Below are 25,146 nucleotides of genomic sequence, written 5' to 3' on the forward strand. Positions count from 1 at the left end.
ATATGCAAGTCGTTATATAAAACTGTGTCATTATGTCGTTAAATTTGTAGCTGTAATTCTTGAGTTTTTCATTGAAAGCCGTGGAGTGTGAGGGGATCGCAACAGATTACAAGTAGTAATAAACTTAAATAATTACATATTTAATAAGAGTTAATATTACAATGTTGAAATTATATTTTTAATATAAGAGAAATGAATTTTGTTTGAATTTTATAGTTACTTTTGATATACTCTATTATATATTTTTTATTTTTTGTTATAATAAAAAATTTAAATTATTGTAATTTTAATAAACTAAATATAATAAAAAAATTTAATATAGCTCACAACTTATTTTATAATTGGTATTAAATAGCGTTACTTTCTAATTTGGTATTAAATAGTGTTGAACAAAGAGTTTTAGAGAAAAGATTTATTTTTTTATTATAGAAGATAGTGTATAATCATTAACTATTGAAGAAAAAAAATCTGTCATAGAGGTGCCAAACCCACTAGAAATAACATTAGCAAAGAAGAACATCTTGTCTCTTATCTTGAAAGCTGATAAAGGTGGGGTGATTGTAGTAATGAATCTGAAGGTTATGACATGAAAATGATTGAGCATCTAAATGAAAGTGTAGAATATGAATGCCCCTCTTTAAGCCAGTTGATAAGCCAACATAACTATGAAGAAAAATACATATATAAAAAATGAAACAAATAAAACATAGTTACTGTGTCACACAAACCTGTCGTAAATCTCATATATTATTAAACCATTAACTACATTCTTATATAGTAAAATTATAACTAATATGATTATCAATCAACTCTGAAACAAATCTACTGACACTACCAATCTTCTAGCACTCTTCTAATTTTGAGCACTGACCTTCCTAATAATTTGCTGCACAGAGAACACAAAATTTGCTGACTAAATTGTCAGCCATTTACATAACAAATTAAGCATTATTCCCAATGCTCCCCCTTAATGATTAATGAGGATTTACTATCTTATCTTGTAGTGCCAAAAACTGAGCTTTTGAAACTGCAACTGAGCTTTTGCAACTGCTTTGGTGAACATATCTGCTAGGTGATGCTGAGTATTTATATGCTTCAATTCAATATCCTTCTTCTGCACCAAACCTCTAATGAAGTGATATTTCATGTCAAAATGCTTTGTCTTGCTGTGATGAACTGGATTCATTGCTAAATTGATGGCACTTACATTATCACAATAAATCACTATAGGCTGAATTTGTTTTTGTCCAATTTCTTCCAAAATTTTTCGGAGCCAAATAGCTTATGTACCTGCTAAGGTAACTGCAACGTACTTTTCTTCTGTGGATGAGAGGGAAACAATTCTTTGTTTTTTTGAGCTCCATGTAATCAAAATAGAACCAAAAGAGAAACAATTTCCAGATGTGGACTTATGGTCATCAAGACTATCTCCCCAATCTGAATCACTAAATCCAACAAGATTGAACTTATTAGAAGAGTAGTAATGAATACCAAAATTTAGTGTGTCTTTCACATACCTTAAAATCCTCTTGGCTGCCTTCATATGTATTTGAGATGGATTTGTCATATACCTTGAAACAAGTGAAACTGAATATGTAATATCTTTTTTTTTCTCGCTAAAAAACTAATCTATTATATACAGTAACAAGAAAGACATTACAATCATAGAGTTTCATCCCCAGAGGCCAGACTTTGGCACTCTGGACTGTAAGAGATCAAAAGAGCCACCTTCGCAAAGGTGCCATAACTAACCAAAACATCCCACGCAGGGGTTCGTTGTCCTTCAAAAAAGAGCAACCATATCGAACTAGATAGCCCGCGCAGGGGCAGCAGATTACCAACAACATTTTCCCACGCAGGGGCCCCAAAAAACATGACACAAACAAGCATTAAGATCTGATAACATAAAACGAAAGCCGAAGCAAAACCTGAGTGTTGCTGAAGTGGGTAATGCTGCGCGGAAGACCAGCTACTCCTCCGGCTCCTCTTTGACGATCGGGCACCACCCAAATTTTTCCATTTCCTCCGCAGAAGGGAAGGGGTCCAGGGTGATGTCGTCCTTCTTGGACGTGGATGCCTCCCGAGGCTGGGGAAGGCTGGGGCCCTGTTCTGCTTCCTTCCCAGGCATGGCCTGGACAAATTCTGACCTTTCGTCCTGTTGCGTCCCTTTGCCGCGGAGCTCTTCGCTGTCGGTTTGTGCTTCCTCCAGAAAAAGTACCGAAACATGGGCATTGATACGGGGTTTGTCCATCGAGCTGCTGAAGGTAAAAATGGCTGAACCAAAGGCTGGCGAAGGAACTGAGTCAGGTTCTGGGCTGCTAGAGTCCATGAATTGTCTGGATTGGATAGGATTGGCTGCAGTAAAGCGATGGCAACGGCAGCAACAGCAATGGGAGTGAGGATCTTCAACAGGAGGCCGAGAGGACCCTCCGCGTGCAGAGCCTCGAAGGCTGAGCAATCGCTGTCGAGGCCTGACCATTTTTGCCGGAGCGCCGAGGGTAATGAGCAGAGCAGGGTGGGGAGGCAGAATTGACAAAGAGGCGAGCAGGCGGCAGGTATTGACACAGAGGCGGAATTGACACAGAGGCCCTTCAAACTTAAGATTGCATACAGTAAACAATGGGACGGCAGGTATTGTCTCCCGGAGAGCCGAAGACCAGGCAACGGCCTGAACGATGAATGCCGAATGTCGAGCGTGAAGCAGCTTATGCTGAGCCCCTCCATCACCTTTTCTAACCACTGCATCGTAACCTCGATCCTCGAACGCCATAACTGCTCGTTGCAGTCGAGCCAACAACTTGAATGGAGCAATGAATGCAAACCTGCGGTGAGCCTTACCATATATTCCTTGGCGGCGATCGGGCATTGAATGCCAACCTTACACCTGAGGCATCACATGTCGAGCATGTGGCTCCTCGTAGCTTGCCGTCGTGTCACCCGCATCCGGGGAAACTGCATCTCTTTGGATCAGGCTTTCGCATTCCTGGACCTGGAGATTGTTTGGAATGATATACGTGTTTCCTGAAAGGAGGGTCTGTTCATTTTCTACCCCTATGTTGGCCAGGAGGTCAGCTACCTTGTTTCCCTCTCTTTTTGTGTGATTGAAGGAGATGGCCCTGTTATTGCGCAGATCTTGTTCAATAGCATTCAGCCTCGCTTCTAGCCTCCAACTGGATGCAACTTTCCTAGCTTGAGAGCCATTCTGTATGCACGTAGCCATGTTTATAAGGATTTGGGAGTCGCCTTCTACAATCAGGGGTTGAAGGTTGAGATTCCAGGCGAGCAGTAGGCCTTGCCAGAGTCCCTCTAGCTCTGCGGAGTTGTTGGTATCCCACCCAATGTTTCCAGAGTAAACCTGCAGAGGAGTGCCTTCATGGTTCCTCAATATTCCTCCAAATCCAGCTGCTCCAGGATTACCTTTGGAAGCCCCATCAAATTTGAGTTTGTATGAGTATTTAGGGGGGGCATTCCAGAGGCTGTTTTCCTTGATGCTGCTTTTAGAAGGGCCATTCTTGGGAAATTCTTGAGGCAGATGTAATTGCCAGTTGTCAAGAATGCTTTTCTCATTATCTGTAGAGGGGAGATCCTCCTTTGTCCATGATCGAAGCGACATCGTTTCTTTGAGATTCCCATGTAGCTTGTTCCAAATTTCTTCATTTGGAGAGCGCTTGTTTTTGAATATACGTTTGTTCCTTTCCTTCCAAATGTTCCATAGGACTATTCCCGGGATGATGTTCCATAGATAGTTGAGTATCTCGCTTTTGTAAGGGTTTTGTGGCCATTGTCTTATGGAGTTGATGATGTCATTCTCCACTCTGCATCTTTTTTGGCATCTGAAGCTCACCTTTTCCCATAACCGATTGGCTAGAGGGCAAGTGTCCAAGAGGTGTTGGAGCGTTTCTTCGCTTTGATTGCAGTTGTGACAGATATAAGGACCATGAAAGTTTCGTCTCCTTAGTTTATCCCATGTGAGAATTCTTTTATGTCCTACCAGCCAGAGGAAGTAGGAGATTTTGGGCCAGGATCCGAGACCCCAAATTTTGCTCCATATTGGATCTGAAGGAGTGGGGAAGTTGCAAACCAATTTGTAAGCTTCGGAGGTGGTGTAGGTCCCTTTGGGTTGGTATCCCCATCTGAGGATGTCATTGCCTTCATCATGCCTAATGCTTCTTTTCCTTAACTCTTTCTCCAACTCTTCTGCCTCCCTGGTATTTGTGCTATTGAGTATTTGGTTACTCTGTCTCCATTTCCTGAATGCATGCTCCATCTCCTGCGTCCAAAATTGCTGGATTTTTTCCTGCTGCTGCTCCTGCCTGTCTGGTATCAGAGATGGATGAAGAACACTAGTAAGCTTGGGCATCTGGTTCCAAGAATTTGTCCAGAATCTTGCCGTGTGACCATTCTTTATTTCCCAGAAGCTGTGCTGCTGAATTAGCTGATAGTGTTGTTTGGCCGCATTCCAGATTAGCGACCCCTTTTCGGTGGGAGTAAATCTGATGAGCTCTTCCTGAGGTCTATTGTTGGCGTATTTGGCTGTCCAGATTTTTACCCAAGGCTTTTCTGGATTAGTGACCCATTGCCACCAGATCTTGGCGTTCATAATGGAATTGTTGTGCTCTGGGTCCCTAAGCCCGATGCCACCCTTGTCTTTGGGCATGCAGACAGTAGTCCATTTAACCAATGCCCACTTGCAGTTAGTTGCCGAGCTGCCCCATAGAAAGTCACGCTGAAGGTTCCTTATTCTTTTTAGAACCCATTTTGGCGCTGCAAGGATTGAGAAAAGGTAAAGAGGCATGGCCTGAAGGACAGACTTGATGAGCACCACACGACTGACTAAATTTAGAGATCTGTATGTCGAAAGGTTGAGACGGGAATCAAGCTTCTCTAGGAGAGAGCGCCATGCGGGATGCTTTATGGCTGAGGCAGTGAGGGGGGCTCCGAGATATTTAGAGGGGAGGGTTGCAGAGGGAAAGCCCAGAATGCGAGTGACAACAGATTTGACAGAAGGAGGAGTGTGAAAGAAGAAAATCTGCGATTTGGAGCAGTTGACATTGGTGCCAGAGGCTTCAGAGAAATCATTGAGAAGGGTTTTTAGGCATGAGGCTTCCTGGACAGAGGGGTAGCCAAATAGCATGGTGTCATCAACGAACTACTGATGAGAGGTGGCAGGGGTGTTGTGAACAGAAATTCCTTTGAGCTGTTGAGAATGGAGGGCGTGTTTGATGTGACGACCTAGACCCTCAGCCATAAGAACAAATAGGAAGGGGGATAGGGGGTCCCCTTGCCTAATACCTCGAGAGGGTTTGAAGGGGTGGGAGGGGATACCGTTCACTAGGATGGAAAAGTGAGTGGATGTAATTAGACTCATGATCCAGCGGATCCACATGGAGCAAAATCCAAAATCTTTTAACATATGTTGAATATATGTCCAGCTGAGTTTATCGAAAGCTTTAGAGAGATCCAGCTTGAGTAACATACCTGCTTGCTTTGAGTGCTTGAGGGAGTGTATTATCTCGTGCGTGAGGAGAATGCCATCCATTATCTGTCGTCCTTCCACGTACCCCGACTGTTCCGGTGAGATGAGCAGAGGTAAGAGGGGCTTTAGCCTGTTTGCAATAACTTTAGATATGACTTTGTAAATGACGTTACAGAGTGCTATTGGCCTGAATTTATCAGGGGTGATAGACTCCTCCTCTTTAGGGATGAGAGTGATGAAGGTGGAGTTGAGGGAGGGAAGTAGCCACCGTAGGGCCCTTGATTCTTCTACTATCTGCCAAACCTCCAGCTTTATCATATCCCAGAAAGCATGAAAGAACGTGGTGCTGAATCCATCTGGGCCAGGGGCCTTTCCTTCTTTAAGCTGGGACATTGCCTCATCCACTTCCTGGGGGAGAATAGGGCGTAGGAGAAGCTCATTGTGTTCCTCCGTGATGAGCTTTGGCACATTGCTGATTATTTTTCCAATAGCCTGTTGTCGATCTTCTACATGTTCATGGTGGACTTGTTGGAAGTGATTGAGGACTACCTCTACGATTTCCTCATGCTTCTCTACTTTTGCCCCTTCTTGATTCTGGATGAAAGGTATATTATTATGCATCCTTCTCTGCACCATGGTTCTGTGGAAGAATTTGGTGTTACACTCTCCCTCCTTCAGCCATCTGACCCGTGATTTTTGCCTCCAATAGATTTCCTCCTGCTTCCTCCTTTCCTCGAGCTGGCTGTGGATGAGCCGTTCCTGTTCCAGGGTTGCCTCCGTATGCCCCTCTGTGATTATTTTTTGTTGGAGATCCACCAGTTCCTGATTTAACTCTTGTTGCGCCTTAAAAATGTTTCCGAAGGTCTCCCTATTCTATCTCTTTAGGTGATTTTTTAGAAATCTTAGCTTCTGTTGGAACTGATACATTTTTGACCCTTCTGGAGGGACGAAAGATGCCCATGTGGTCTTGACAAAGTCTTTGAATGTAGGGTGGGAAAGCCAAAACCCTTCAAAGCGGAAGGGTCTTTTTGTCAAGTCACCTGGTCTTTGCCATTGTAGAGCGATCGGCCAGTGATCCGACCCTGTGTGCACAAGTATTGCAGCTGAGATGTCTCCTCCTAGATGAAATGCATTGTCTGAGATGAGGAAGCGATCCAATTTGGAGGCAATTTGATGTTTGCCAGCTCTGTGATTGCTCCAAGTGAAAGTACCATTACAGAACGACATATCTATGAGAGACGCAGTTTGGATGAAGTCCTTGAAGCGAGCAACTTCTGGTTCCAATCTGATTCTCCCTCCTTTCTTCTCCTCGATTTTAGTGATCATGTTAAAATCTCCTCCCACAATCCATAGTGGGTACCTCCTGTTATTGCTCAGAGCTTCTATTGTGTCAAGGAGCACAATTTTGCTTCCTGTGTCTTGCGGGAAATATACATTCGATAAATTGCCATGAATGTTGGTACCCAATATGTGAAAGGCCGCCTGTATGAGGTGATGAGAGGCTGGAAAATCTGAGAGGGATACCGCTTGGGTATTCCATACTATAGCAAGCCCTCCTGAGGCTCCCGAGGCGTCTATTGCAACCGAGCGACAACTTGGCCGTGCTTTAGAGAGTATACTGCCTAGTGTAGAGCTGTTACACTTGGTTTCCTGGAGAAAGCACATCTGCGGCTTTTCCATTTTAATCATGTTTTTTAACATTCTGAGTTTTCCAGGGCTGTTAATCCCTCTTAAGTTCCATGATACTAGCTTCATGGTTCAACTATTGATAGAGGGCTTGTAGTACTTTGTCAATTTAGCATACCTGCCTGAATCTACCAGGATTTTCCCAATCTCGATCGTTCTCTGGAGATCTGTTTTTCTTCCTCTCTTTTTAGTGTCTTTTGGGCATAGGCTGCCATCCCAATGACTTCCTGGTTGTATCCCTAGTTGGTGCTGATGATAGGCCCTCGAGATGACCATTTCTAGCTTATTGAGTTGATTCTCTGGTATTGTGTCGTATGCTTTCTTTTTGCATGCTAGTTCTAATTCCAGAATATCTAGGCCGTTTAGATCTATGCTTTCTGGCTCTTCTTCCATTTGTTGCACTTGACTGCTTTCTTCTATATTGATCTCTGAGTCCTGGGGGAGGTCTGCCTTTCCGTCGTCTTCCATATCCTTGTGAATCTCTACTGTTTCTTTCTGACTTCTGCTGAGGATAGTTGGAATGATAATGGGGGGTTGAGATTTGGAAGGGGGAGCTGAGTGAGGGGGATGGGAGGAGGAAGAAGGATGAGCAGGGTTGGTCTCAGAGATCAGGGGTTGCTCATCTGAGGTCTGAGCAAGAATATCGAAGCTGTTCTTAGTTACTGGGCCTTGGGTACTGTTTTGCTGGGGTTTGATCCCATTCTGGGGCTTTTTATGCGAGCACTTCCGGCTTGGGACTTTGGTGAAGCCTTCCTGGGTTAGGGTTTCAGAGGGGTCAGGGATATTGGCTTTGGCGTTTAGAGGGCAGTCCCTGAAAAGATGCCCCAGAGCATGGAACTTTCTGTAACGAAAGGGTACGTGTTCATAGTCGAAAGGCTGGATCCATTCTTCATCTCGGTGGGCAAGAGTTACCGACTCTGGTAAAGCTTCATTCAGGCACATGAAGACGCATATTCGAGCATAGGAAGTGTATCTACGTGATTTGGTTTCTTCTGCCGCTCTGATGTATTCCCCCACTCCATTTCCTATACCCTTGAGAATGTCCTCGTCCCAATATTCATCTGGAAGAGAGTACATTCTGATCCAAACCGGTGCCCATGTGAGATCTTCTTTATCTGGGTTAAATCTTGGAATCCATTCCCTCAAATACAGTCCCGCTGAGTTAAAAAAGTAAGGCCCTGCTCCCAGAATCCTATATTTGTCCTCTAGGCAGAAAAAGATTGCAGTGAAGAAGCCTTTCGGCCCTAGCTGTAGAGTGACATCTCCTTTGGGTTTCCATTTCGCCGCTATCCAGCCATATAAGGCTTTCTCAGTCGGCCAGAACCCTATAAACTTCCCGATGAGGGCATGATCTCTCATGTACTCTATTCACCTGTCAATCTTGTCTCCCAGCAGCTCTATTCATGGCCGTTCTTTGGCCACTGGTCGGCATGTTGTTGAGGATATTTTCGGGCCTTATTTTAGCATTTCTCTTCCATCTTGTGTACTGCTGTCTTTGTCCTCCCGATTTTCCGTCTCCTTGTTATCATATTGATGCTTTTTCCCTTTGTTTAAAATCTCCTTGTTGACAGATCCAAAGATTACCATTTGCTCAGGATCGTGCTGCGAAGGGGAGGGCTCTGACGCCCTCCCCTGAGGATGTTCCATTGTGCCGCTCTAATGTCCTGCAGCTCTGTCACGCTGCAGAGGTTTCCTTTCAGTCCGTTGGTGTATTCCGTTCTGTGCAGTCTGCGTCGTTGAGGATTTTCTCCGAACCCTAGTCCGAGCTCTCCCTCACCGATTTGCAGTCCCTAACTGAATATGTAATATCAGGCCTTATGTGGGTTAGAAATATCAAGCTCCCCACAATACTTCTGTAAGTTTTCTCATCAACTAAATCAGCATAATCATCTCTACATAACACCTCTCCATGAGCACTTGGAGTAGGATATGGATTACAATCAAGCATATCAAATTTATTTAGCATATCATGTGCATACTTTGTCTGATAAATGAAAATCTCATCCCTACTTTGATAAATCTCCATTCCTAGAAAATATTTCACGATGCCTAGATCTTTCATCTCAAATTCATTCATCATAGAAACTTTGAATTTATCATTCATCTTAGAACTACTACCGATATACAATAGATCATCATCTTACAAACTTATGATTAGAATATAAATACCGTCTTTTTTGTAGTAAAGGGTAGGATCACTCTTACTTCTCTAGAAGCCATTTTCCTGAAAGTATCCATCAATCCTAGCATACCATGCTCTTGGTGCTTGCTTGAGACCATACAAAGCCTTCTTCAACTTGAAGACATTATTCTCCTTTCCTTCCACTTCAAAACCTTGTGGATGCTCCACATATACTTCCTCTTCTAAGTCCCCATTCAAGAAGGCACTTTTCATGTCCATATGATGTATGCTCCACTTTTTCTGAGCTGCTAATGAAATCAACATTCTAATGGTCTCATGTCTTGCTACTGGTGCAAATGTCTCTTCATAATCAATTCCATACTTTTGTGTGAATCCTTTAGCAACTAATATTGCTTTGTGTCTTTCAACACTCCCATCACTGTTAAATTTAATCTTATAGACCCATTTGGTGCTAATCTTTTTCTTATCATGTGGAAGCTCTGTCACCTTCCAAGTGTCATTCCTTCGAATGGAATCCATCTCTTCTTGCATGGCTTGCATCCAAACCTCATTGGTACATGCATCTTCAAAACATGATGGTTCAAAATCAGCCTTGGATAATAAAGCAAAATTGACTATCTCACCTAATGGGCTTTCTTCATGTGCTTGATTTGCACTCCTCTGATAAATATCACTCAATCTTCTCACCTTTCCTTGTAGAGCTTGGAGAAGAAGTTGGACTTGAACTTGATGTTGAAGAAATTAATGAAGGGTTGCTTGGTGGAGTTAACCCACTAGTTATAGTGATGCAGGAGCATCTGGCTGACAGGACAAAGATAAAATGAAGGCGGTTTGGTCTCTGAAGGGGACGGAGGAGTAAACTTGCTGAATGGATAACGTGCTTGTATCTTTTACTTTTATTTCATTAACTTGTCTAAGTTAAATTAATGTACAGTAATTAGGAACAGTAGGAATTATAATTAGTTAGGGTCAATGCTTTAAACAATTAATTTCACCTTTGTAATAATGCTGAAAGACAATGAAAAGTTTTGTGCAAAAAAAAACTGATGTAACTGATCGGACATAACTAACAGCGGTTTGAAAACTAATAGTTTTCTAACAATTGTTTTAAGAAGGAAAAAGAACACAGTGCATGGTTCGATTGGATAGAGAAATGGAAAAATAAAGGATTGAAATTTCTATGCACATTTCCTCTTCAATGTCCCAAAGGCCGTTTACAGTATTTTAAGTGGGATTGCATTTGTTTGTATGTATAGTATAGACTGTTTGTAGTATATGTGCAGGCATATGGTCTTATACGTGATTGGAGTCACAACGATTTTAGCAATTGAACGTGAGCACACAGGTTGCAAAGGCACCCAAGGGACATGCGGTGTAAACCAACCATACAGTTCCCGAGACCATACACACAGTTGAATGTTCAGGAGGTGGAACCAGCTGAGCCCAAACAAGTAACAACGTTTTAACATTGTCAGGTAAGCCAGTGAACAACCATTTACAGTTCCATATTTAAATTAATACAGACAAGAAAATAGATTTTGAGTTCATTCATACATCAATATACATCTTGTTCGAAACCAAAAGACCTGTTCTACAATTATCCGACCATGCCTACAACAAAGCAGGAACTGGACACAGTAGGGGTTTAGAACCCTCGACCCATTACAATAACTAGACAGGAAAGAAATGCCTGTGTAAGCCTATAGTGAGACAATGTACAGACAACAACCCAGCAAATCATAATTATACAGACCCTAATAACCATAGCCTAAGACCGAACAGAAGCAACCAGAGAATAGAGAATGACACTACCCATGTCCAATCGGAGCAGCCATACCTGCGGCAACAAACAATTACAAATGATATAAGCACTGACAGTGAAAAAGAAACGAGGGCCTGCAACATAACAAAAACAAATAAGTTTCAGTTCTTTACCTGACGGAGACAAGCCGCGACTATAACAAACTCACCAGGTCGCCCTGCTCACAAGGAGCCGAACCATTAGATGACTGAGGGAAAAGGAGCAGATATTGATAACATGGAACCAAATGAACTTACCCTATGAGTGACGGAGGAACCGAAGAAGGTTGACACCAGATTCTGCCAGCTTCGTGGAAGGTCAATTCGAAACCAGAGGGTTGCCACTTGAAGCAGCTCCAACCAGCAGACGACCACAACAACTGAGGAAGACACAGACATTAAAAACGCATACCAAAGAGAAGGGATGCAGGGACGTAACAGAAAGCCACAGACACCCAACGAATAGTCAAAGTTTAACACAGACCAGACAAGAATTGAACCTACCGATTGGGTACAGCCATTGCTGGATGAAGAGGGGAGATTATCAGGCTGAAGCCCTGAACCAGAGGACGCAGCAATAGAACTCCATATCGAACCCACCAGAAACCGCCAAGAACGCAGAGCTCACAGAATCGGGAGAATGGGTGAACAAATGACTTGGGCGCGGGTTTGATCACCCATACCGAGACAGGTTTGACAATTCCGAGAGTGGACACTTGTCAAAGAACCGAAACCAATAGTACCAATCAACTGTGTGAGCACCAAGGATCAAATCCTTATCATTAACATCTACCACCGGCAAATCAGTTCAATACCAAAATTTGTTGTTCATAATTAAATTCACTTTATTTCCGCATTGATAGTCGTGGGAAGTGTGTTAACGTGGGCTAGACTCATCAAGTGGTATCAGAGCTGGAAGTTGAAAGAATCAGGATATGGAGGTTCAAATACGAGGACGTGGAAGAGGTGTGCGCACAGTAGCAGATGAGGGTTTAAGGGAAGAAATAAGGACCCTTACTGCTCGCTTAGAAGCAGTGGACGCAGGAAGGAGAAGAGACCCAGAACTTGGGGATGACAGTGAAGAGGAGGTAGTAGCTACTACAGATGGATCAGATGAAGAGGCCCCAGAGATAAGATTATTGAGGTTAGTGCTGCTAGCCAGCAACAAGCCAAAACCAGAGATTCCCAATTATGATGGCAGTCTGTCCGCAGATGTTCTGCTGGATTGGATAAGCGAGTTAGATAAGTATTTTGAGGACGAAGAGATCAGTGAGGACAAAAGAGTTAGATTTGCTGCAACCAAACTAAAGGGTCACGCCACTTTATGGTGGGATAGTGTCTAGGCAGACAAAAGGAGAATGAACAAGCTACCGATAAGGAAGTGGCCAAGGATGGTGGCAAAACTGAAAGGTAGATTCCTACCTAAAGATTATCAGGTTGTGCTCTACTGACGGGTACAAAACTTAAGACAGAAAGGTATGACCGTAAAGGAATACACAGAAGAATTTTATCATGTAAACCTGAGGGTTGGTTATACTGATGACACTCCGGAGAAGACAGCGAGATACGTGAATGGTTTGAGGCTCGAAATACTGGATGAGATCAGTATTCTTTCCCCGCGGAACATAGAAGAAGCCTTTCAAAGTGCTGTAAAGGCTGAAGAAAAGATTAACAGAAAATAGAATAATAGGAGAGGACGGGGAAATGGTAGAGGACGAGGACAGTTCTATGGCAGAGGGAGAACTGCCAGTAACAGTGAAGAAGGCAGCAGCTCCAGGGCTTCAAGAACAACAGAGAAGGGAGATAGCACGAGAGGAGGTCGGCCATATCAGTGAGGAAGAGGGAATGGCCGAGGAAGGGGAGCTAATGTCTAGTGCTACAGGTGCCACAAGTGGGGGCACAGATCATTCGAATGGCCAGAAGCAGAGCATGCTGGCCAGAGGGGAACTTTTTCTGCACAACCTGAGGAAGCTGAGGCACCGCCCCAGGAGGTGGAAAATGTGGTAGAAACAGGAGAGGCTTTGGTTCTAAATAAAGTACTGTTGAAGCCAGCCAAGGAGACGGCTGAGCAAACCCAATGGAAGGCACTGTTCCGAACAGTTTGTAAATCACATGGAAAGTGTTGTAAATTGATCATAGATAGTGGGAGTATAGACAATTTGGTTGCCACCGAGATGGTGGAGAAGCTGGGATTGAGGCGACTTAAACATCCCACACCTTACAAGGTGTTGTGGCTATAGAAAGGCCACCAGCTATTAGTTGATGAATAGTGCGAGGTTGAATTTAACATTGGCAAGTACCAGGACAAGTTTGTCTGCGATATCATGCCAATGGACGTGTGCCACACACTGTTGGGGAGACCGTGGCAGTATGATCAGAAGGTGGTACACGATGGGAAGAAATTTTTTTACAAATTTGTGAAAGATAGAGTCAAGCATACGCTTGTACCCATCAAAGAAGAGGATACAGCAGAAGCAAGTGGAACAAAAGCATTATTGGTAGGAGGAAAACAGTTTATTAAACAGATTGAGGAAAACGAAGTGAATTATGCGGTCGTGAGGAGAACTAAGACTGTGTTGCTGAACACAGAAATGTCTGAATTGCCTGCAGAGATTCAGGAGATGTTAGAAGAATTCAAGGACATTGTAGTTGATGACTTATCGGACAAGTTGCCTCCCAAGAGGAGCATCAGCCATCATATCGATTTCATACCCGGAGCAAGCCTACCAAATAAAGCAGCGTATCGAATGAGCCCGAAAGATAATGAAGAGATTCGCAAATAGGTACAAGAGCTGATGGACAAGGGGCTGATCAGAGAACGCTTGAGCCCTTGTGCAGTACAAATAGTATTCGCGCCTAAGAAGGGTGGAGAATGGCGAATGTGTACGGATTCGCGAGCTATCAATAAAATCACTATTTGATACAGGTTTCCCTTACCCAGAATGGACAATATGATAGATTGTCTCAGTGGGGCAGCTTATTTCACGAAGATCGATCTGAAGAGTGGCTATCATCAGATCAAGATCAGAGAAGGGGATGAGTGCAAGACAGCCTTCAAGACCAATGAAGGGCTGTACGAGTGGCTAGTCATGCCGTTCGGTTTGAGTAACGCTCCTAGTACTTTTATGAGGTTGATGAATGAAATGTTGAGAAAGTTCATCGGTAAGTTTGTGATAGTATATCTTGATGATATTTTGATTTTCAGCAGAACGAATGAAGAGAACCTTCAAAATGTTTGAAGAGTGCTAGAGAAATTACAGCAGAACAAACTGCTGATAAACCTCAATAAATGTACTTTCCTGCAGAAAGAACTAGTTTATTTGGGCTTTGTAATCACAGAAAATGAATTGAAGATGGATCTAGAAAAGATTGCAGTGATCGTCAATTGGCCGTCACTGAAGAACTTATTTTGAGGTACGTAGCTTTCACGGGCTGGCGAGTTTTTACCGCAAGTTTATAAGAAATTTTAGTGGAATCTGTGCGCCGATGTTAGACACCATCAAAAAGGCCAGTCAGCCTTTTTGTTGGACCAAGGTAGCAGAGAATAGTTTCCAGCTCTTGAAGGGGAAGATTACAAAGAGGCCGATTCTAAGGTTACCAGATTTTAATAAGCTTTTCCAGGTTCGATGTGATGCAAGTGGGACAGCCATTGGCGCTGTGCTTAGTCAGGAAGATAAACCGGTTGCATTCTTTAGTGAGAAATTGAACGAGAGCAGACAAAAATATTCCTCATATGATAAGGAATTTTATGTTGTTGTCTAAGCTTTAAAGCATTGGAGACACTACCTGCTGGGAAGTGAGTTTGTGTTATTTTCTGATAATTCAGCGCTGCAATATGTAATGCAACAACACAAATTAAACCATAAGCATGCCAAATGGGTAGAGTATCTGCAGAGTTTCACCTTTGTGCCCAAACACATCAGTGGGCAAGCCAATAAGGTGGCAGACGTATTAAGCAGAAGAGCTTTGCTCTTATAGGAAAGTACAATACAGGTGATGGGATTCAAACACTTAAAGGATTTGTACCAGACCAACACAGACTTCAAGGAAGCCTTTGAAGCCTGTCAAAATCCCGTGCTGAGGAATACAAGTCCATGGGTGGACTACAACTTATAGGAAGGATTATTGTTTAAAGGAGGACAATTATGTATCTCGGACTGTTCGATGAGAGAAAATATTGTGCGGGAGAAACATAGCGGGGGTCTAGCCGGTCATTTCGGCATAGAAAAAACTTTGGAGTAGCTCGGACATTTCTATTACTGGCCCAAAAAACACCGAGATGTACAACAGTATGTGAACAGGTGTAAAGTGTGCCAACTTGTGAAGGGACATAGTCAAAACATTGGACTTTACACCCCACTACCTGTTCCAAGTAGGCCATGGGACTCAGTCAGCATTGACTTTGTCTTGGGACTGCCTAGAACACAGTGAGGATATGACTCGGTAATGGTGGTAGTAGATAGATTTTCAAAAATGGCGCATTTCATCCCTTGTCGGAAAACTAGTGATGCTACTGATGTAGCTCACCTGTTTTTCACAGAGATTGTTAGATTACACAGCCTACCCAGATCTATTATTTCTGACAGGGATGTAAAATTCACAGGACACTTTTGGCGCACCCTGTGGAAAAAGTTGGACACACAGTTGAACTTCAGTTCTGCATATCATCCGCAGATTGATGGACAAACAGAAGTGGTGAACAAGAGTTTGGGAAATTTGTTACGGAGTTTGATTGGGGAAAATTCATGGTTATGGGATCGTGCTCTCGCTCAGGCAGAATTCGCTTATAATGATTCGCCAAATCGTAGCACCGGACACAGTCCATTTCAAATCCTATATGGCATGCATCCTTGGGGGATACATGAACTGTGAGATTTGGGAAAGTTGGAGTGGAGGAGTGCTGATGGAGAAGATTTTGCTGAAGCGATGAGTGAACTACACGAACGGGTGAAGTTAAAGTTGCAGGACAGCGTGCAGAAATACAAACAACAGGTAGATTTAAAGCGATGGGAAATCCAATTTAACATTGGTGATGAGGTCCTTGCACACTTGCGCAAAGAACAGTTTCCTAAGGACACGTACAATAAGCTAAAATTTAAAAAGATTGATCCCTGCAAGATTTTGCGTAAGTTCTCAGCCAATGCTTATGAAATCCAGCTGCCAGTTGATATAGGCATATCACCTATTTTCAATGTGGTGGACCTGTTCCCATATACTGCCAATGCAGAGGAAGACAGTATGGTATGGCTAGAACAGGACACCCAAGTTGGAGACAGTTCTTGGATGAGGCACATGCCTTCGGTTCAGCCCCATGAGATCAAGATGATTCTCGATACCCAGGTAGCCAAGAAGACTCGAAGAAAGGAGTATCTACGATACCTCGTCAAGTGGAAGAACCGTCCAATTAAGGACAGTTCGTGGCTCAACGCGGCGCAAATACAGAAGGCTGGTTATTCTATGGAGGAGCTCACAGAACGGAGCCATGATTTTCTCTAACCCCGGGAGCCTGATGCAAGAGCATCTGGCTGATAGGACAAAGATAAAATGAAGGCGGTTTGGTCTCTAAAGGGGACGGAGGAGTAAACTTGCTGAATGGATAACGTGCTTGTATCTTTTACTTTTATTTCATTAAGTTGTCTAAGTTAAATTAATGAACAGTAATTAGGAATAGTAGGAATTATAATTAGTTAGGGTCAATGTTTTAAATAGTTAATTTCACCTTTGTAATAATGCTGAATGACAATGAAAAGTTCTATACAAAAAAAAACTGATGTAACTGATCGGACATAACTAACAGCGGTTGAAAAACTAACAGTTTTCTAACAGTTGTTTTAAGAAGGAAACAAAACACAGTGCAGGGTTCGATTGGACAGAGAAATGAAAAAATAAAGGATTGAAATTTCTGTGCACATTTCCTCTTCAACGTCCCAAAGGCCGTTTACATTATTCTAAGTGGGATTGCATTTGTTTGTATGTATAGTATAGACTATTTGTAGTATATTTGCAGGCATATGGTCTTATACGTGATTGGAGTCACAACGATTTTAGAAATTGAACGTGAGCACATAGGTTGCAAAGGCACCCAAGGGACGTGCGGTGTAAACCAACCATACAGTTCCCGAGACCATACACACAGTTGAATGTTCAGGAGGTGGAACCAGCCGAGCCCAAACAAGTAACAACATTTTAACATTTCCAGGTAAGCCAATGAACAACCATTTACAGTTCCATATTTAAATTAATACAGACAAGAAAATAGATTTCGAGTTCACTCATACATCGATATACATCTTGTTCGAAACCAAAAGACCTGTTCTACAATTATACTGACCATGCCTACAACAAAGCGGGAACTGGACACAGTACGTGTTTAGAACCCTCGACCCATTACAATAACTAGACAGGAAAGAAATGCCTATGTAAGCCTACAGTGAGACAATGTATAGACAGCAACCCAACAAATCATAACTATACAGACCCTAATAACCATAGCCTAAGGCCGAACAGAAGCAACCAGAGAACAGAGAACGACACTACCCGTGTCCAATCGAAGTAGCCAAATTGCCAAGCGTCAAAACCCTCGAGCAGCCATACCTGCGGCAAAAAACAATTACAAACAATATAAGCACCGACAGTGAAAAAGAAACGAGGGCTTGCAACCTAACAAAAACAAATAAGTTTCAGTTCTTTACGTGACGGAGGCAAGCCACAACTATAACAAACTCACTAGGTCGCCCTTCTCACAAGGAGCTGAACCATTAGATGGCTGAGGGAAAAGGAGTAGATATTGATAACATGGAACCAAATGAACTTACCCTGTGAGTGACGGAGGAACCAAAGAAGGTTGACACTGGATTCTGCCAGCTTCGTAAAAGGTCGATTCGAAACCAGAGGGTTGCCACCTAAAGCAACTCCAACCAGTGAACAACCACAACAACTGAGGAAGACACAGACATTAAAAATGCATACCAAAGAGAAGGGACGCAAGGACGTAACAGAAATCCACATACACCCAACGAACAGTCAAAGTTTGACACAGACCAGACAAGAATTGAACCTACCGATTGGGTACAGCCATTGCTGGACGAAGAGTGGAGATTATCAGGCCGAAGCCCTGAACCAGAGGATGCAACAATAGAACTCCATATCGATGCCACCAGAAACCACCAAGAACACAAAGCTCACAGAAACGGGAGAATGGGTGAACAAATGACTTGGGCACGGGTTTGATCACTCATACCGAGATAGGTTTGAGAATTCTGAGAGTGGAGACTTGTCAAAGAACCGAAACCAACAGTACCAATCAACTGTGTGAGCACCAAGGATCAAATCCTTATCATTAACATCAACCGCCGACAAATCAGTCCAATACCAAAATCTGTTGTTCATAATTAAATTCACTTTATTTCCGCATTGATAGCCGTGGGAAGTGTGTCAACGTGGGTTGGACTCATCATATAGAAACATTAGTTGGCTACTCGTGATCATTATCAACAATTATATCATCATCCAAAACAGATTTTGTCTTCTCAACATGGCCTTTTTGATGACCATAAACTCCCCCTTCATACAAAATTACATCTCTTGAGACAACAAGCTTGTTATTTAGAGGATTATACAATTTATAAGCCTTGCTTGTTTCACTATACCCAATAAAAATACATAACTCACTCTTTGCATCTAACTTTTTTCTATTCTGATCAAGTACATGCACATAAGCCAAACAACCAAAGGCCTTGAAATGATTAACATTAGGCATTTTTCCATACCAAGCTTCATAAGGAGTCATCTTTTCCAGTGCATTGGTGGGGCTATGGTTGAGGATGTACACTGTTGTAGCAACTTCATCTCCCCAATAAGAATTGCTCAACCCCTTAGTTTGTAACAAGAATCTTTCCATTTCAACCACAATACGATTCATATCATAATAACTTTGGAAATATTTTTAGCAGAATTCTCCTCCACGATCAGTCCGCAAACATTTGATCTTGCACCCTTTCTCATTTTCTACAAGGGCTTTGAACTTCTTGAATGTATTGAGGGCTTCACTTTTGACCTTCAAAAAATATACCCAACAATTTTGTGAGTAATCATCAATAAAGGTGATGAAATATGATGACTTACCCAAGATTTTAGTCTGCATAGGACCACATATGTCTGAATGAACAAGCTGAAGTGGGTGATGAGCCCTCCATGCAGTGCCCTTTGGAAAACTTTCCCTTGCATGCTTTCCTTTAGCACATCCTTCACAAACCTCCTTATGCTCTTCTACTTTGGGAAAACTAGAAACTAATGCATGTGAGGTTAGAAACTTCAAACTGTGAAAATTTAAATGTCCATACCTGAGATGCCATAACCAACTTGAATCCTCATAAGCCATATTTGCAATATTGTTGTTTTGTTCATCAAACCTCAAGGGAAACATCCTATTTCTTGTCATAGGCACAACAATGTCCACTCTATTTCCCTTATTCTTATCATAGATAGTACATGTCTTATTTTCAAAGACTACTTTATAATTTTTCTCACATAGCTGCCGAACGCTCAACAAATTATGCTTCAATTGTGGAGTATAATAAATGTCATGAATACTCTTTATACCTTCTTTTGTTTGGACCTCCATAGCTCCTTTAGTAGCAACCTCTAATGATTTATCATCACCAAGCTAGATCTTGGATTTGAAACTTTCATCCTTTCGTGAAAACAACTTCTTATTCCCTGTCATATGGTTAGAGCATCCAAAATCTAGGTACCAAACATCTTTACTAGTATTTTCACCTTTGGCATAAGATAAAAATAAATGATCTTGAGTATACTCACCACTTTCTTGAGCATAGTTAGCATTTTCACCTTCTTTCAATCTGCATTCTCTTTCAAAGTGGCCATACCTATTACAATAGTAACATTGAACATTACTCTTATCAAATCTACCTCTACCTCTACCTATGAAACTACCTCTTCCACTTGAGCCACCTCTTCCTCTACCTCTTGAATAATTTTGGCTTTACCATTTACCTTGACCTTGATTGCTTTTGGTACTGCTGCTGCTTGCATATTCATTCTTTGTAACTTGTAATTTAGAGGAAAAAGCTTTCTCTACATCTTCAAAAGTGTCATTCAATCTTTCTTCATGAGACATCAAAGATCCAACCAATTGATCAAACTATAGTTTTGACAAATCCTTGCTTTATTCCATGATTATGGTAGCATGATTCCATCTATGTGTTGAAGATCTGAATACTTTTTTAATTAAAACTTCATTACTTATAGTTTCTCCAAGTGTAGCCATTTTATTGACCACATCTTTGACTCTCACACAATAGTCACTCACACTTTCAGCTTCTTGCATCTTCAAATTCTCGAACTCTCGCTTCAATGTTTGAAGCTTGACCACCTTAACTTGATCACTACCTTGGTAAGCTTCTTGTAGAGTCTCCAAGGCATTTTTGGCAGTTTTTGCTCCTGATATTCTTGGAAATAAGCTCTTATCACGAGCTATGTGAATGTGAAACAAAGCTTGAGCATTCTTTTTCCTTCCTTTCTGGTTGTTCTTGCATTGGCTGTAAGGGAATTCCAATTAGTTGGCACCTCATAACCTCATTCAACAATCTCCCACAAATCTTTTCCAATAAAAAAGGTTAGCATCTTAATGCACCAATAATCATAATCGTTTCCATCAAATTCTGGAACTGCCATCTGGCTAGAATTCGACATGATTAACTTTGGCGAAATTCCAACAATAAAAATTTAACCCAAAACAATTTTACCTGCTTTGATACCACTTGTAGAATATGAAATGGCCCTCTTTAAGCCAGCTAATAAGCCAACATAACTATGAAGAAAAATACATATAAAAAATGAAACAAATAAAACATAGTTACTATGTCACACAAACGTGCTGTAAATCTCATATATTATTAAACCATTAACTACATTCTTATATAGTAAAATTATTACTAATATGAATATCAATCAACTCTAAAACAAATCTACTGACACTACCAATATTCTAACACTCTTCTAATTTTGAGCACTGACCTCCTTAATAATTTGCTACACAAAGAACACAAAATTTGCTGACTAAATTGTCAGCAATGTACATAACAATTTAAGCATTATTCCCAACAAATATGCAGGTCATTATATAAAAATGTATTAATATGTTGTTAAATTTGAAGTTGTAATTCTTGAGTTTGTCACTGAAAGTAGTGGAGTCAGATGGGATCACAACAGGTTACAAGTAGTAATAAACTTAAATAATTACATATTTAATAAGAGTGAATATTACAACGTTGAAATTATATTTTTAATATAAGAGAAATGAGTTTTGTTTGAATTTTATAGTTACTTTTAATATGAAGATTAAAATTTGGATATTGTGTTAAAAGCTTTGACATAATCTATTATATATTTTTTATTTTTAATTATAATAAAAAATTAAATTATTGTAATTTTAATAAATTAAATATAATAAATTTTTTGAATATAGCTCACAACTTATTTTATAATTGGTATTAAATAGAGTTACTTTCTAATTTTGTATTAAATAGTGTTGAACAAAGAGTTTTAGCGAAAATATTTAATTTTTTATTGATGATGATGATGATGGTGGTTAACGTCCACTGAGACCAAATTGGTCTATCAGACCTACAATTTCCTTAGTTTTCAATTATCTGGCTGCTCGTCTTTCTTGGCGAGATTGGTGCTGTAGCTTTGTTTTTTTTCTCTAAGGTCTTCCAACTTCCTTTATCTTGCATCTCCTTCATCTCTTATGGTTGTTGGGACATTGGTGTCTTAGCTAGTGTATAATCATTAATTATAGAAGATAGTGTATAACCATTAACTATTGACGAAAAAAATTTCATCAAGAAAAGAAGAACATCTTGTCCCTTATCTTGAAAGCAGATAAAGGTGGGGTTATTGTGGTAATGAATCTGAAGGTTATGACATGAAAATGATTGAGCCTCTAAATGAAAGTGTAAGTTACAAGAAGTTACCTAGTAATCTTATCTCTAAAGTGATCAAATAGGTTTATAAAGCCTTAATATCTTCCAACCTTAATGACAGTATCAAAAAGAGATTAATGCCTTCAAGAGAAATTACATGTAGAATTTATGGTGCCCCAAAAATTCACAATAATGGTGTTCTGTTAAGAACAATAGTGAACACTATTGGATCTCCAACCTACCAATCAACAAAATTTGAGGCAAAATCACTTATTACATTAGTTGGCCATACATATTCATACATCAATGGTATGAAATACTTTTTCAACTGATCAAGGAGGAGAGAATCAGCCTAGATGACATTATTATTAGCTTCGATGTGGTATCCATCTTTACTAAGATCACCCTAGAAGAGGCAATTCTTGTAGTCAAAGAAATAGTTAACCTACTAATAGCTAGACTTGTTGAAGTTTGTCTTAGGTCCACATTTTTTAGCTTTAGAGAAGAATTTTATGAACAAACTAGTGGGGTGGCAATGGGATCTCGTCCTTCCCTAGTAGTGGCCAACCTTTACATGGAAAATTTTGAAAGCAACGCCCTTAATACTTATCATCTAAAACATAAGGTTTGGAAAATATTTGTTGATGATACCAATGTCATCTGGCCACATGGAAAAGAGGAACTAACTAAATTTCTACAGCACCTGGATAACATCTCAAAAGACATTCAATTCACCATGGAGGAAGAAGAAATTGGATGCATTCCCTTCCTTGACATTCTTATCATAAGGAAACCTTATGGAAAATTAGATTACAATGTCTATCAGAAGAAAACACACACAAAAAATTACCTTCACATAGACTCTCATCATCATCCCTCACAAAATATGGGGGTCATTAAAACCTTGGCTTCTAGAGCCTTCAAAATCTTTGGAGTTGATCATAAAGTTGATGAAAAAGAGCATTTAATAAAATTCTTTAGCAACCTTGGATATAGCATGAAAGATATTAAGAATGAATTCCAAAAAGCTCTAAGGCATGATGGTGATCATCCTAAATCTAACATCCATAACCGTGGGAACACTGCATATCTACCTTACCGTAAGGGTATCACTGACAAGATTTCCAAAATATTGAGGAAGAAAGAGATTAAAACATGTTTTAAACCCCAAACCACCACCAGACAAATGATGAGATCTGTAAAGGATGACATTGACCCCTTCCAATTTAAAGGTGTTTACAAGATAGAATGTTCATGTGGTAAATGTTATATCAGAGACACCGGGTATACCTTTAAAGAAAGAATCTAGGAGCACAATGAGGACATAAGACACAAAAGGACAAAAAACATGATGGTTTACAACACCGTAAATGAAATGTATACAGAGGAACAGAAGGCTCAAGGCCGAGACACTCTCAACTATGCTCGACAGGCTGTATAGCTGCATACATTTATTTCTGGAAACAAACATTTCTTTATGAATCACCCACATATTTCACTCGGTAGTTATTACTGAATTTGCCTTTGTTTGCGTGTGTGCAGTGGGATGATTATCTTGATTCATATATGCAAGAAGCAAAGTGGATCGCCACTGGTTATCTGCCAACGTTCGAGGAATACTTGGAAAACAGGAAAGTTAGCTCTGGTCATTGCATATAGGCATTGCAACCCATGCTGACGATGGACATCCCCTTTCCTCCTCACATCCCCAAGGAAGTTGACTTCCCATCCAACCTCAATGACTTATGTGCCATACTTCGATTACGAGGTGATACCCGATGTTATTAGGTAACGTGGTATTCTGATGTGATCCTCAATTTTGAGAATATTTTGAAATGTGATAGATTACAATGAAGTTTAATGATTTGGCATGTATTATTTTCAGATTAAAAAGTGATAAGTGATGTTACTAGGTAATGTGGTTGTTAAATGTTACTAGGTAAAATGGTTGTTATATATTTTGATAGTAAATTTTGAAAATATTTTGAAATTTGATTAACAAAAATAAAGTTGAAATTAAAAGCAATTATTTTAATATTTAGAATAAATTAGCCAGAGTCCAACCTTTTTCCACCTTTCTTCTGCCTATGAATTTCCAGAAAATTTAAAACATTTACCATAAATATTTATTAAAAGCTACTGTTAATTTTTGTTTTGGTTTTAAACTGTATAGTAATTGTATGGACATGGTCATCACAGGAGGACAGGGCTCGTGGAGAAGAAACCTTGTTTATATCTTGTTATATGAAAGACAATCCTAGAGCAACAGAGGAATATGCTCTTAATCATCTCAACATCATGAACAGTGGTGTAATTAAAGAATTAAATTGGGAGCTTCTCAGACGCGACAGCAGTGTGCCCATTTCTTCCAAGAAAATAACTTTTGACATTACCAGAGCTTTCCATTATGGATACAAATACCGAGATGGCTACAGTGTTTCCAGCGTTGAAACAAAGAGTTTAGTGATGAGAACCCTCCTTGAACCTATGCCTTTATAACCAAATATAGAATTTACAAGAAGTTGATATTCTGTTTAGGTTACCTAACTTAGGTCTCTGATTTTACTGTTCAAGCTATGTTGTGGGTAAGACATCCTGGATGCCCAAACAATTAATATTTTATATGCTCACATATTACCATAAACTTTAACACAACTGCATCTATCTTAGTGCTTATTGTTTCACATAGGCTACTCCCAGATTTACAGTATTGATAGGTCATTACATCAAACTGTCATTATGTCATTAAATTTGAAGCTGTAATTCTTGGCATTGAAAGCATGGGATCACAACAGATTACAAGTAGTAATAAACTTAAATAATTACATATTTAATAAGAGTGAATATTACAACATTGAATTTATAATATTTAATAATAGTGAATATTTTTGAATTCAGGTAGTCTAGATAGGTCATTACATAAAACTGCCATTATGTCGTTAAATTTGAAGCTGTAATTCTTGAGTTTGTCATTGGAAACATGGGATCACAACAGATTAGAAGTAGTAATAAACTTAAATAATTATATATTTAATAAGAGTGAATATTACAATGTTGAATTTACAATATTAAATAATAGCCAATATTTTGAATTC

General features: G+C 40.4%; 1 pseudogene; it reads left to right on the forward strand.

The window, feature by feature from the left end:
- Positions 1-24,550, forward strand: part of LOC149217980 ((-)-beta-pinene synthase 1, chloroplastic-like) — a 41,973-nt pseudogene extending 17,423 nt beyond the window's left edge.
- Positions 24,551-25,146: the final 596 nt, after the last annotated feature.

The sequence above is a fragment of the Pinus tabuliformis genome, chromosome Q (assembly GCF_031772625.1).
Source record: "Pinus tabuliformis cultivar Carrire ecotype Pingquan chromosome Q, CPIR1, whole genome shotgun sequence".
Classification (NCBI taxonomy): Eukaryota; Viridiplantae; Streptophyta; class Pinopsida; order Pinales; family Pinaceae; genus Pinus; species Pinus tabuliformis.